At 43.8% G+C, this 14,982-nt stretch overlaps 1 long non-coding RNA gene across 1 annotated transcript; it reads left to right on the top strand.

The window, feature by feature from the left end:
* Positions 1-839: 839 nt before the first annotated feature.
* LOC142907641 (uncharacterized) lies at positions 840-11,841 on the top strand. The gene is made up of 4 exons (XR_012931167.1): positions 840-2,004; positions 4,086-4,340; positions 8,087-8,353; positions 10,588-11,841. It is a non-coding gene; the product is annotated as an uncharacterized LOC142907641 (long non-coding RNA).
* Positions 11,842-14,982: the final 3,141 nt, after the last annotated feature.

A 14,982-nucleotide genomic window follows, 5' to 3' on the forward strand; every position in this document is an offset into this window, starting at 1 on the left:
TTGGTATGCAAAGCATTTTTTAAATATAAAATGACAAACCCAATAAAGTTAAGGTAAAACCGAATAAGTATTATATGCTTTGCAAAATGTTCGCGGTTTTATGTGATAATTGATTAACTTGATTATTTGTGTAACTGACACTGACAACATCTGCGTCATCGATTGTAAAGATCAATGGTTAGTCTCCTCATGGCTGACGTCGAACTGAAGTTGAACTTTAAATGGCAACAATTTAGACTTTAAACTTTCGTGACTGCAGGAATTCATATTTTTGGTTATTTTCTTAAAGTCCAATAGATAGAAAATAAAAAAAATAATAATATAAAATTAAAAATAAATTTAAAATAATAAAAGCAAAAAAACCATGACGTTTCGATCGCAACACGAGCGTTTTTTTTCCTCTACGCCTGATGAAGGCCGTTTGTTTTGCGATCGAAACGTCGTGTTTTTTTTGCTTTTATTTTAATATTTATTAATTTTATTTGCTATCTTCGTGACTTTTCCGAAAGAACCAAGAAAATGTAAGTGGCAGCACAAAAACTATGCACATTTAATTCAATATTTGTGAACAACTTATGCAATGGTGATCGTCGTATTGTTGAAATGTATTAACCTAACACGTTAGTTTCCGCAGTCAATACGATTCATAATATATTTTTGGAGTGGGCCATGCAATTATCTGACCAAACTTCTGTCGTAAAAGCCGTCCACCACCCAACGCGGCCCCTTAAGAAAAGGTTTTGTCGCATGTTTTACAAGCATATAAACGAATGGGTACTTTGCCGGTTCGCTGATGTAACCAGCAAAATCAGACAGTTTCAGGAATTGTAGAAACGGCCTAATGATGGTGGCTCTAACTCTCAGCGAATCAGCGAACAATATCCAATAGTGAAATTTTGCGTCATTGGCTCTCCAACGCACCGGTCATCACGGGGCAACTTCATTAAATTGGCCGTGTCGGTTGGAGGACGGTTCACAGACGCAACATTTTACTCACGCGACGATAAATCAATCACGATCCCTGACGTCCACTGCTGGCTGAGGACACAGCGGTGGAGACGACAGCTGGCCAGAACTTGTTAAAAATGTGTTACAGTGCGTGGGTTCGTTCGTTTCTCAGTCCGCTTGTCGTGGTGAGGGTCGTGGCGGTAGCGTCTTGAGTAGTAGCGGCCCAGATCCTTTCCCTGGCGACGTACTTCAGCACTACTATACACTGCATTAATATACACTACTATACACTGCACTACGATTCACTACTATACGATACACTACTATACACTACTATACACATACTTTAGCTCTTCCTTGAGAATTCCCAGGCGTTCCCAGGCCAGCCGATCGACGTAGTCCCACCAGCGTGTCTTGGGCCGGCCCCGGGGTTACAGTGCATTTTTTTTCATATTACAACGATTAGACACGGAGGTGGGGAGTGGTGGCACAGTGGTTAGTGCACTCGCTATGAACCCTGTGATCCGAATTATATATCCGGCCATGAATAGCATCCGTTTGACAGTAATATCTGAACTGTTTCTGCCAAATCTTGGCAGAAGCTCTATCTCCTACCCTTTCACCAATCCAGAATTATCAGCATATTTATTTATACTGGAGGAATCCATTGAGATATGAATTTATTTTTCACATGCCTATGACACAGGGGAGGTGGCCTTTAAGGAGCAGAGGACTTACAAAAGATTGTTATTTGTCATTGTTATTACTTTGTTTACTAAGATACTTGTGCATTCATTATAACTGAAGGAGTGCAGGTGAGTGCCAGAAGTGAAACAACGATCACAGTCACGTGGACGGAGGTCGGCGTGGACGCCACCAGCTACGTCTTACAATTGTATGATCGGTCGACATTCACAAACTCCCCCTTCACCATCTATGGGAGTGCCTCCAACTTCACATTCACGGGGCTGGTGCCTAACAGATACTACAGCATTGCCATAACTGTCAACTGCACTGGCACAAGATACGTCTCTTCCACCGTGTACGACAGCACATGTGAGTGACCTGCTGCGAGATGGCACCGCAATAGAGAGTTTCAATTTCCTTATCACAATTTGTAAAAAAAAAGTTTTTTTCTGGCTGGATGGCTGGCTTCCTTCCTGGTTGGCTAGCTGCCAGGGTTGGGGTGAGGGGGACATACAGATGGTTATGTACAAAGGATGTGCCGGTTGCTATTTATAAAGAAAATAAAACATTTTCCCGTCAATTGCATTTAGTAATCGAGTGGCCCTTTGAAGTCCTCCCATCGTCATCGAGTAACACCACCAGTCAGATGAAAGAGGGTAGAAGCCGCCTTGAGGGATGTGGGTTCCATGCAGTGGGGAATGGAGGTCGAGACTGGGATGCCGCTAATTCCTCACCAAAGACAAAAAGCCTGGACAGACTGTTGGGACAAGTACTGTTGGCAAGTAGTGGCACCTATGAAGATCGGCAAGGAAACACGAGGCGATGGATGACCAACACCATGCCCGACCGCCTTTGTCTCTGCAATGGTGATATTAACACACCGCAACAGGTACTCATTTGAGGCTGAACGACCTAGGGGAGGCCCATGACGGGTTCAGATAATCGTCACTGATGTTGGCCCTGAGTGGGAACCGAACTCGGGTCGCCGGGTTCATAGCTCAGTGCGCAAACCGCTACACCAGCGGTCCCCAACCTTTTTGGCACTAGGGACCGGTTTCGTGGAAGACAATTTTTTTACGGACTGGTGGAGGGGGCGCGGTTCATCATTAGGTCTTTCACCCTTATCAAATAAGCTCTCCAGCTACGTTTGTTTTTTTACTCATTTTGGCTCGAGTTAGCTTGTGGGATTACCAAAACTGTGACCGATACAAGTGCACGGTGCGGAAAAGAGGCGCAGATGGAAGTGGTAAATAAAATAATGGGCGGGCCATGCGTGGACTAAAATAAGTGTCGGATTCCGACTTCTCATAAGGAGTGCGCAACCTAGATCCCTCGCAGTTCACAGTAGGATTCGCGCTCCTATGAGAATCTAATGCCGCCGCTGATCTGACAGGAGGTGGAGCTCAGACGGTAATGCGAGTGATGGGGAGTGGCTGTCAATACAGATGACGAACCTTCGCTCGCTCGCCCACTGTTCACCTCCTGCTGTGCGGCCCGGTTCCTAACAGGCCGCGGACTGCTATCGGTCCGCGGCCCGGGGGTTGGGGACCCCTGCGCTACACTACCGCCACACATGCATACACAGCTGTCTGAACATCATACGGCCGGGGCCCTGCTGTTAGAAGTGTCTGTGCAAGTGTGTATTCAAATTTGCATCACTCCCATATCATTTGTACCATCATATAATACTATGCTATATTATTAAAGGTTTGTTGGCTAGCTGCCTGGCTGGCTGGAGGAAAGGGAGGTGTCATGTCCAATAGGGGCACGTGGGGTGCTAGTACAGCTCAAATACAATGCACTATCAAAGTAATGAGGACTCGGGGTAAGCATCTACATCATTAGACCTCCTTTGCCAGTACCAAAATATAATAGGGTTTTTCCTCTTTTTTTCTGGCAACAAAACTCAAACCTTTTTTTAAAGTAATCATGTGTGCATTAACCACAATACTTGTGGTCAAAATGCAAACAAAATATACACTTTGATAATATATCCATTGTCCTTGTAACTGATTGGTCCACACCAGAGACAGCTTTCTTTTGAGCCTCGTCTCAATTGGTTCTAGACCAGAGGACGCCAAAATGCGTACAGCTCAAAGACAATGCACTATCAAAGTAATGAGGGCTCGGGGTAAGCATCTACATCATTAATGTGTATTTTGTTTGCATTTTGACCACAAGTGTTGTGGTTAATGCACACATGATTCCTTGTAAAAAGGTTTCAGTTTTGTTGCCAGAAAAAAGGGGAAAAACCCTATTATATTTTGTACTGGCAAAGGAGGTCTAATGATGTAAAAACGTGTTGACGAAAACAAAAAAGAGATGAATGCACTTCAAAGCGAAAAGAAACGTAAACTGGGAAATCGAAATGTACTGAATAATGCTATATGTTGAAAAACAGTGAACATGTTGCTGATATTACTAATCAACTTTCTAATGCTGTTTCTCAGTGCCACCCAAAGTCAATGTGACAATTACTAGCAAGACAATGACAAGCATGAGCTTCTCGTGGGAGGTTTCTTCCTCCAATTTGTACTACAATGCTCGCTTGAAAGACAATAACAACATAAACCAGTCCTCGTATGTGCTGTCCACGGGTAGCGTCACATACACCAATCTGATTCCTGACACAAACTACTACGCATATGTGGAGACGAGAAATTTGTATTGCTCCCAAGGATCTGATGTGGTCATGGATAGAACTTGTAAGTATTTTCAAATCTGCAATTCAATGTCATTCCAATGTCATGAGCAAGGGCTTGAGGACGTGTAACAATAATTTCTGTTTACATGAACGTATTGGCTGTACACTGGCGGTGCACGGTATATAAAAACACGTTTTTGCGCAATCATTATTTATTTTCTCGCGATTTGCAAACCGCCAGTCGTGGTGGTGTGTCAAAATCAGTTCTCGCGATGCCAAAGCGGTGGGAAGACGGAACGTTAAGTGAGCAGGGCTGAACACGAAGCTTTGCAGTCTGTTGCCATATAGCAGCGCCCAGCCTGATGACAGTCGACTGCTCCGTGCTCCAAAAAGGCAAGACTGGACTCCTTGTGTCCTTAGAGACTTGGTCGGCCGGTTTCTCGATTAATTTTCGGAATAATTTATTTGGCGGACGGTGGCATCAAAAGATTACGACTCGTGGTGTCACCACCGAACGTTTGAATGGGGGACGCGGCTGCTGAATCTGCGTGCAACTTCTGATGGAGAGTCCTGCAGCTCACTCAAGGGGCAACAGCGGTATCGTCAGGACATTGACGAATCAGAATAGGTTTTATCCTTTATGGCAATAAGACAGGAGATGTTAAGCTGTTCAAATACCATATTGATTATACCTTTTGCAAGGAATCAAGTCTGCATTACGAACACGTACTTGTGGCGAACATGCAAACAGACAAGCCCTGACAATAATGACATTGTCAGGACTGTTGCATGAGGACCGGTGCATTATGCTGCAACTGGTGTACCGCCAATACGTCCAAATGTATATAAACATAAATGTTTACTTATATATTAACACGACGTGGTACAGGACGTGCTTCCTCTTCCTCCTCAGTCTTTGTATTGGCATATTTTGCGTGCAAAGCATCATTTCACTCCATTCTCTTTTTCACTCGCCATCTCTTTCTCCATATTAGTTGGGTCTTTCGGTAAAGTCACGTCGATAAGTTCAATAAAAATAGCAAAAAAATTGCGAAAAACTCCGACGTTTCGATCGCAACACAACCGGTCGTCATCAGATGACATCAGGTGACGACCGCTTGTGTAGCGATTGAAACGTCGTAGTTTTTTTCGTTGCTTTTTGTTATCTTCTTTGAACCTATCTACGTGACTTTACCAAAAGACCAAAACAATATTAATGCCTGCAGTCACGAAAGCTTTAAGGCAAGATCTCTCTCTCTCTCACACACTCAATATTGAAATAAATAACTGTCACACATAGCGTATTCATATAGACACAACACATTTAAAATGAAACATGTAAAAATCGCGTACTGTCAAATTAAAACAAGCATAATTTACGGGGCTGGAATGGCACCCCCCCCCTCGCCTCCCGCCTACCTTCACCACCGTTTTTCCTTGTGGGAAAATTACTCCCAGCTCAAAGAAAATGTCTGGAACGCAACCCCCCCTCGTGAAGCGGTGGACTTGCTGTATGTTGGGAAAAACAAGTGTGCAACAACGTTGGAAGTTCTTAAACATCCCGAACATTCATTCATGCACCGCATTTCCCAGGTCTGTAAGACCTGAAAGACCCGAGGACCCTCGCTGTAGTATTGACAGACTGTTGGAGCAAGTGCTGGCAAGAGAGGCCGGCACTGTGGCACATGAAGCAGGCGGGTGGCCAGCACCACACCTCCTTTTACCTCCCTCGTGGCGATGTTTTTACACCCATTTGAGTCGATCTACGGGGGACCGGCTCAGATATTCGTCACTGGTGTTGGTGGCCGTAAGCGGTAAATCGAACTCGAGTCTCCGGATTCTAAGCGCAGCATAGCGTTCACCATTACAACTTCTACCGCTGCTCTGTAGGACCGCTTCTACCTCTGCACCTGCACAACATCGCCGGCATAACGGCATCGTCTTACTCCACCAGTTTCTGAGACCTTGATCCATGCACACACTTATTATTAATGCTCTCTAGGACTACTGCAATTCACTCGATTGCGGTCTCCACATTTGACCTCATTTGACGATTACTGATGGATTTAGAATGCCCCTGCAAAGCCTCCTCGCCCGTACATTAAACAATAAGTCATATCACACCAGCACTCCGACTCTCACTCCACTGGCTTCCTGTCAGATCTCAGATCCACTTTTAAGATTGTAATGATTGCTTTTTTTTTAAGACGGTTTCATGCACTTGTCCTCTATACCTCTCTTCTCTCATCTCACTTTAACCTTTTGGGACGCTGTCACCACCCCAGCAATGAAGGCCTTCATCTTACAAAGCCCACAGTCGTCAACCTTAATTTCCACGGTGGAGGTCTGGAATTGTCTCTCCCCCTTGAAACTTCGAACGCGCTGAGAGCTGCTTTCCTTGTTCAAGTCAAGACTTAAAGCTCCATTTGTTTTCACAAGCACGGAGCTAAAACAATGTTTTTCCATGTGAAGCATTGCCAGATGCGTTTGCATCTAGATGCTATACAAATGTAAATTGTATCGTAGTGTACAAAAGCATAACTAAAAACAGAAAGAGCAGTCGCAAGCTCCGAGTGTTGTTTTTACACATCGTATTTGTTCTGCAATCACTTGCTCACCGAGTTTTTACCTCAAATGTCCTTCGTTATGCTACCTCAACACATACTGTATGCGAGGTCCGACACATTTCGTTATTATGATGACGATCATTGTTTAATGGATATTGTATGGGTTGATTATTTTTATTTACTTTGCAACGGGTTTGCATAATGCAGCAGCAGGCAGTGCATCAAACGATTGTTGTACTGTATAGTAAGTTCTTGCTTAACATGTGTTGTCACACAACACAGATGTGCGCCGTTATTATAACCCGGAATATGCGTCGTTATTAGAACATGGAATGTATGCCGTTATTATAATGTGGAATGTGCGTCGTTATTATAACCCGGAATATGCGTCGTTATTAGAACATGGAATGTATGCCGTTATTCTGACATGGATCTTGCGCCATTATAATGCGGAATGTGAACCATTATAATGTGGAATGTGCACAGTTATAAAGCAAAATGCACACGCTGTTATAAAGCGGAATGTTCATTATCATAACGCGGAACCTGCGCCATTACTATGACGCAGAACGTGCGTAATTATAAAGCGGAACGCACGCCATTGTTATAACGCAAAATGCACACCATTTTTATAACATGGAATGCGCACCATTGTTATAACGTGGAACGTGCGCCATTATAATGTGGAACATGCGCTGCTGTAATGCGGAACACAAACCGTTGTAAAGCGGAACGTGCGCCGTTATAACGCAGAACGTGCGCCATTGTAACGTGGATCGCGCACCATTGTAAAGCAGAACACACGCTGTTATAACGTGCAACGTGCGCTGTTATAACACGGAATGCGCGTCGTTGTAAACTAGTTCCCGAGCGGTCGACGACGAACTACTTTCTGAGCTGCGCCAGAAGTCATACAGTGCAGTGATACAGTACGCAGAATGATATGGTTACGCAGCGGCATGCCCTCACTTGTCCCCCCATGGGATGGCCTGCAAGCTGATTATATTACAGTGGAAATGTGATTCAGTGAACGGTAATTCTTTCTCTTGACGCGGCTTGAGTTTAACGCGGCACTTTTCAGGGATGCATCCAGTGCATTACGCAAGGGATCACTGTACTTCTATACACCCCCAACCTCCAGTATTCACCGACTCGCACTGACCAGCGTTGTGAGGTATGGTCAAAGGGAAAACGCTGGTGTAACAATTTGTCATCAAAACCTGCAATTTTTTTTCCACAGTGCCAGCCAAAATCAATGTCAGCACCATTGCCAAGAATGCGATCACCATAACGGTGTCATGGAACATGTACTCTGTTGACCTGTACTACTATATCGCCTCCTTAAAAGATCGTCAAGACGGACCAGATATACAAACTCAGACCAGAACAACATTACCACAGAACGTTATATTTACTGGTCTGGTGCCTGGAAGGAATTATTTTATTTTAGTGAAAATCTACATCAGGGGATCAAATACTATATCAGTCACTGTCACAGAGAGAACATGTAAGTATGTCTCAAGTTATCGCCATCATGGAAGAAAGGCCATACATAAATAAATATACACGGGATTATAGAGATTGGTATGGAAGGTGATGCAGAGGGAATAGTCTGTTCTATAATGCCGCAGGTTGTTTTCATGACCCGCATTGGATATAATGGGATTCATGTATTAGGGAACACGTTTTTTTTTTAATAACGTGGATGCGAATTGGATATAACGCGATTGAGTGAACGGAAATACATCACATGTGAGTAGGATTGTTGTACTGTATAGTACAAATGTAACGGCTGCCTCGCTCTAGCATTGCACAAGGCATTGGGATGCTGCTGGTTGCTTCTAGATTCTACCCATGCACCAAAGTCTTTGTTTGGCCTGCGCATGCATCTCACATTTTATGGGGGACTTTATTTTACCCCCCCATATTATATATTAGTCATTAACGCGATTTTTTCTATTCTAACGCGCTATTCTTCAGGAACGCAAATACCACCGCGTTTGAGGAGAACAGGCTGTACTATTATGAAGATGGGTGCAGCACTGGCTAACAGGAGTTTTATTTTCATGGACAATAAGATACAGTGACAGGGGGCCACATTATGACATGAGTACTGCCATGGTGTAATACTTTAGTCCACGAGACTTAACAATCCAGAGGTCACCAGTTCAATTCCATCTTAAATGGCAGCAGTTAACCAATGGGCAGGTGTTTTAAACCGCACCCCCCCCTCTCCCACCACCCCTGTCCTCAGTCCACCCAGTGGTGTGAGAAAGAAAATGTAGGGTGAAAACTTCACATGTTCCTTTGCTGCTGAAGTTATTAATGTGTAGAGGTATTATTATGCACTCCCCATGCTATCAGCTGGTAGTATCCAACACGTGTCAATAGGGGGCGGAAGAGTGACTGAGCCCAGTGTCCAAGGACTATGGTCAAAGGGGCCAACAGTAACCCCTATGAGATAGCGGATCCTGGGACGAAGCCCCCAAACCCCAGGATGGGGCTGGGGGATGATGTCACCCTCCCACGACCTGGTGGAAGGTTCTGGAAGGAAGGCCTGGCCGGAGCGGAGCGAGCCACGGATGAGCAAGCCACGTCCACCTGAAGATCAAGAGTCTCCTGAAAAGAAGAGCCCAATAGGCAGAGCCGTACTCCTGGCAAGGGTCGGCTCCAGTTTATATACCAGTGAAGACCAAGCTCCACTCAAGAAGGGTTAGATTAGCCAGTGTGAGGCGTATTCAGCCTGGAGGAACAACCTCCATAGTTATCGGGTATGAGGGGCCATTAGCCCTCTGTGTTAAGCAATTATTGTTAAATAATATACGTGCTGCCTCAGAAAGAGACTAATTATTGACCCACTACAAATGTAAACCACGCCTGTCACTATTTCAGTGCCCCCCATCACTGTCCATCACTGCCAATACCATGACGAATATGACGGTGTCGTGAGCAGCCCCTGCCTCTGACGTAGATTACTACCTGGTCTACTTGAGAGAGACGCCAAACGGAACCTTAGTCAAAACCAATAACGTAACTTCCAAACCAACGGCGTTCAATGAATTGGTTCCTGAGAGGAATTACTCTGTCTCCATAGAGGCTCACAGCGCATTTCTGTCCCAGCTATCAGATGCAGTCATGAATAGAACCTGGAAGTAACTACAACTAAACCATCACACAAACTCTATTCGTCACAGCGGCAGCTTTTGGCTGACTGTCGAACGAGGTTCACCACATTGCACGGCACTTTGCGATGCGCTTATGGTACCTTCTGGAATGCTCGTCCTTCTGATATTAGGAAGCCACTGGAACTATGCACTTTTAAATCATCCAGATTGACAAACTGATTTCTATAGAATGGCTTTTGGTATTTGGATTGTTTTCCTTCCTCCACACCTCCGATTAGCCCGGTTGGCTACGTGTGCCAAATAAGTTCAACATGCATACGTACCTGTTGTGGGTTATTCATTACAAGGAAAGAGAGACGTTTCTGGAGTCCAGTGCAATTTTTTTTTATTCAATGCAATTCTCTGTAGCCGCAAGAAACGTCAGTTCCTCTCCCCTGCAGCAGCAACATTTTCTCGATTTCTCTGGCTCTTTAACTGATCTTAATTCCATATTACGGAAATTCTAACTACGGTATTGTATCTGACGTGTCGCAAGTTACTTTAGTACCTTTAGTTAACGATATACACGCAGCCCTTTAACCGAGTCTGTGTGAAACGTTGTTATTTGCTGTTGCAGTGCCTCCAAAAGTCAGTGTCACCATCAGCGCCATCAGCTCTACAGCCATGACTGTCTCATGGGTGGCTCCTATTTCAGACGTGGACTACTACGTTGTCTACTTAAGTGAAACGTACAACGCAACAGCAGTGAAGAGCGTCATTTTGTCCTCCACCATTACCACACAAGCATTTACTGGTCTGGTCCCTGGAAGAAGTTATAATGCATTTGTAACCGCGTACAGTGGCATCAACTCCCAACCGTCAGACATTGTCACGAACATTGTCTGTAAGTATATGTATTGTTTATAGTCAGATAATCATTTCGGTGAGCAACACAGACGAAACACATTTTCACGAGCAAAATAATTCACGATAAATATAATGTAGGTCGTTTATTAGGAGACATTTGTAAACAATCACAATGTCGTTTAAATGTTTTAATTTGTTTAGAGCCACGTAAAAAAATAATTGAATTATAAATGCTAAGCGAATAGGTCATTACATTCTAATACGTTGCATTGATCTACAAAGTTTGTATACTTTATTGAAAAATAGAAAATACATGTTGACTTCTTCTTGGTTAACACAACTTTATTTACCAATGCCAACTGTGCATATGTCCCTAAAGCTCCAAAATATAACTAAGAATGATAGTTAAATAAAATACCATCATGTAGCAATTTATAAACAATTTGAAATAAAACCGGAACACGTTAGAGAATTATATAGTGCAGCTTTTGAAGGCAGACCAGATGATGATTAATTAATGAAAACAACATTACAATTTGTCGAAACAGGATTCTTCGTTTTCATTGTGTACCGAATGCTATGATCTACAGTTTATCATCATGAGTTTTAACAAAAGATGAAAAGTGCTCAAAGACTCGTGAAGAAGTGCAGCCTGGGAGACAAAACATGTTATTAGAAGTGATGATGGCCACTGGTTGTGGCATCAATAGGAGGGAGCGTGCATGGGAATGTATGCACCTGGGAGGAGCTAGATGAACTGTTACATTACAGAATTGAGGGATTCTGATGTCTTGTGGAGGAATTTTCGGAAGATACCATCTCTGCCGGCAGTCTAGCAGGGCCTTTCCAACCTGTGAGCTGCCCATCTGGTTGTACTCTCGGAACAGGTGCTGGACTTCTTTTGTCCACCAGGGGTAGTTTTTCTGGAAGCCTTGGGGGATGCACTTCTTGGCAGCTGCAGTAAGGAGGTCAATAAAATGGTGATAGCATTCCGGTGTTACGGGAATGACTCACCACTCTATCTACAGCCTCTTTATATTGGTCCCAGTCAGCTTTGACCAGGTTCCACGTTGATAATCGTTTCGACACAATCACAGGGATGTTGATGCCAGTGTGGGTGATGATGGCCCTATGATGACTTTTGGGGAAGCTTGAAAGTATCCTGTGCGATGTGTGAAGTGTGCTCCCACGTTGATCTTTGGAAACGATGTTGCTATGAAATGTAATACTAAATAATGTAACGCTTTGTCATCAGCATCAGCTGTGGGGTAGGGGGAGGGGAGGTGCTGCACCTCCCCTCCCCCGACTACACGCCCCAATCCCTCCCTCTCCTCCCTTCCTCCTAACCAGGTAAAACCCTAACTGCTTTTTAGTGGTTGTCGTCTATCATATGCGCCAGGTACGACTACTCCACGCAGCGCTTCCCCTCCCCCTACCCCACACCCCACCCCTCCCTCTTCCCCCCTTGCTCCTCCCCCTCCGTTGCCTGTGTAACCTCTTACCACGGCAACTCTCTCTCCCACTTCAGCAAAAAAAATATTGCTGTGGTTTTCCCACCTGATGATGATTGCTTGTGTTGCAATCTAAACGTCGTGATTTAATTTATTTTATTTTATAACTACGTGACTTTACCGAAAAAAACCAGGAGTATGGATCCCTGCAGTCACGAAAACTTCAGATCTAGATTAAAAGTCCCTTGTTTCGCCATGGTCTCAAGTAGCAACCAACAGTTATCCCTTGTGCTACCGGGCTCCTCAGGATGGTAGGTTAGCCCAACTTGTCATAGGTGAGTATCTTTGGCCGTCTTCTCTTTGTTTGAGGGTGGAGTCTTCTATTGTGATGGCTACTCTCATTCTCTTCATCACTAATTTCCAAGTCACTTGCAGATTCACTTGCGGGACTCAACTGCTATTCTTCATTATTTACATCTAAATCGGTCTCACTGTATTCTGCTCCCTTCAGCAAGATCTGTCCCTCAGTTGCTTTAGTTAACTGATATCCACTCTCTGAATCTGTCTCACTGCTCTCTGTACCAGCTGGTGATACATGTTCCTTGGCTGCTGTCGATAACTGTTGTTCACCTTCTGTCTTGTGTGGGTGGAAGTATTCAGCTTCTGGGTTCAACGGTGACTTCGTGTCCTGTATTACTGTAGCTTGCTGATCAGTTTTTGGTCAACTGGGGTAAGCTCAACTTCTTTATCCGTTTCCAACTTACTGTCTGTTGGTTCCTGCGTGTCTTTCCATGGGCCTCTTGTCCTCGTTTGGTGAGTTTTCTTTATTGCTTTCTTACTCTGTTGCTTTTGTGATGGCTGCTCAATTGGGAGGAAGTCACAAGGTAGATGCAAATTCCAATTAATCAATTTGGTTCTCCCTTCTCCCAATGCCAACATATACCTTGTCCTCCCAGTAGGAGCGAATTTTGCCCGGTCCCCCTTTCTCTCACGCATGTTTCTCACCAGGACACGATTGCCTTGATGTAGCTTTGCCCCAGGGATTTTCTCGTCATACTGGCCCTTCCCTTTAGTGTGTTCTTTTGTTGCAAAGTTGGATGCTATTCGGTAGGTTTCCACCATCTGCCGTCTCCACTTCTCCACATATTGCTTATAGGATCATCTCTCTTCCTGGTATTTGAAACCAAAAATAAGATCCACTGGTAGTTTTACAGACCTCCTAAACAGGAGAAATAAAGGTTAGAATCCTGTAGCTTCACTATGAGTACATTTATAGGCATGCACTACCTTGGCTAGGTAGCTCTTCCAATTTGTCTTCTGCTCATCAGTCAGAGTTCTTTAATTCGATAGCTCCGAACAAAAAGTTTGTGCAGATGCTCGTGGCTCCTGAGAGATGTTAATCAACTAATGCTTTGTTCTCTACCGTGTCCCTTCAAAATGGTTTTTAACTTGTAAATAGTCAAATCAAATTTTATTTCTAGCATGTCCCTCAAATTCAGACCAGGAATGATTGCTCTGATAACTACCTCAATTATGTCATACTCAGCATCGTCCTTACGGATTCCTGCATCGATCTGGTGCATCAGATTGGTGTAGCATAACTTGTCTATCTGCCTTCCACCAATCTGCCCACAGACCCTGAATTATCTCTGTATTGTTACATCTGGCACATTTGCTGGTCTGGCCATTCGTACGGGATCCAATGCTGCTATGGTTTTTGTTCCACCTTCACTTGAGGTTTTCTTTTACTCAAGGGTTTTTCTGGATTCTTCTTGTGACTCTTGTATTTCATCATCCATATCTTCAGATATGGTAGCAGTGTTTGACCTGTTCCCTAACTGTCTTTGTATTTCTGCTGTATTGTCTCAATGAAAGACATCAGGTTTTGAACACATGCACAGGCCTCATGATCTTATTTTTGGTCTTCAACTTCATCGAGTACTATTTCTGCCATACGAATTAAAGCCCGTCTGGTTTTATCTTAACCAGTCTCATAATCATCGAAACACTTCAAATATATGCATGTTTCCATGAGCTGGGCTTTCTGCAGCTGATCCAAGGCAGCATTGGCCTTGTCCTGCAGCTGTTCCAATGCCATGATGTGAAGACCGTTCAGATCCTTGCACGACTGTCTTTACATATGGTGCCCGTACAATTGCTTGGTCCATCTCGTTGGAAGAGTTTATCTCTGTCAGTGAACTCTAGGAAACTCTGTCAGGCTCGCCAAAATATGTTGTACACTCGAATTGAAGGACGTGGGCAGGTGCTCCAAATCGAGGGCAAACACATTTATTGTAATACTTTGTAAAATGCAACAGCACGTGTGTTACACACAGAAGTTTCCAACCAAGTCGCCATTAACCTCGTGACTAGTGTACAGGTTCAGGTTACTCAATAACAGTTTCTATTAAACCCATTTCACTACTGATAAACCTTCTTTGTCTTTAAACATAACCTTTAAAGTTAACTATTCGAATACTACTTTAATCCTAATCTGTATGTCTATCTATACCATCCACTTATATATTGATATCGTACACCCATTATCTGTACTGTATATGAACTGTATACGTACTGTACTTGTCATCATTGTACAACTTACTATTGTAAATGTGTTATATTTTTAATAGCATTGCAATTAGTTAAACTCTGGGTGCATGGACATGGTTATAGCATAAACAGTATTAGGGTTAAAGAATCACCAGTGTTAACTA

Source organism: Petromyzon marinus, chromosome 80 (assembly GCF_048934315.1).
Source record: "Petromyzon marinus isolate PM22_M1 ecotype Great Lakes invasive population chromosome 80, UKy_Petmar_22M1.pri1.0, whole genome shotgun sequence".
Lineage (NCBI taxonomy): Eukaryota > Metazoa > Chordata > Hyperoartia > Petromyzontiformes > Petromyzontidae > Petromyzon > Petromyzon marinus.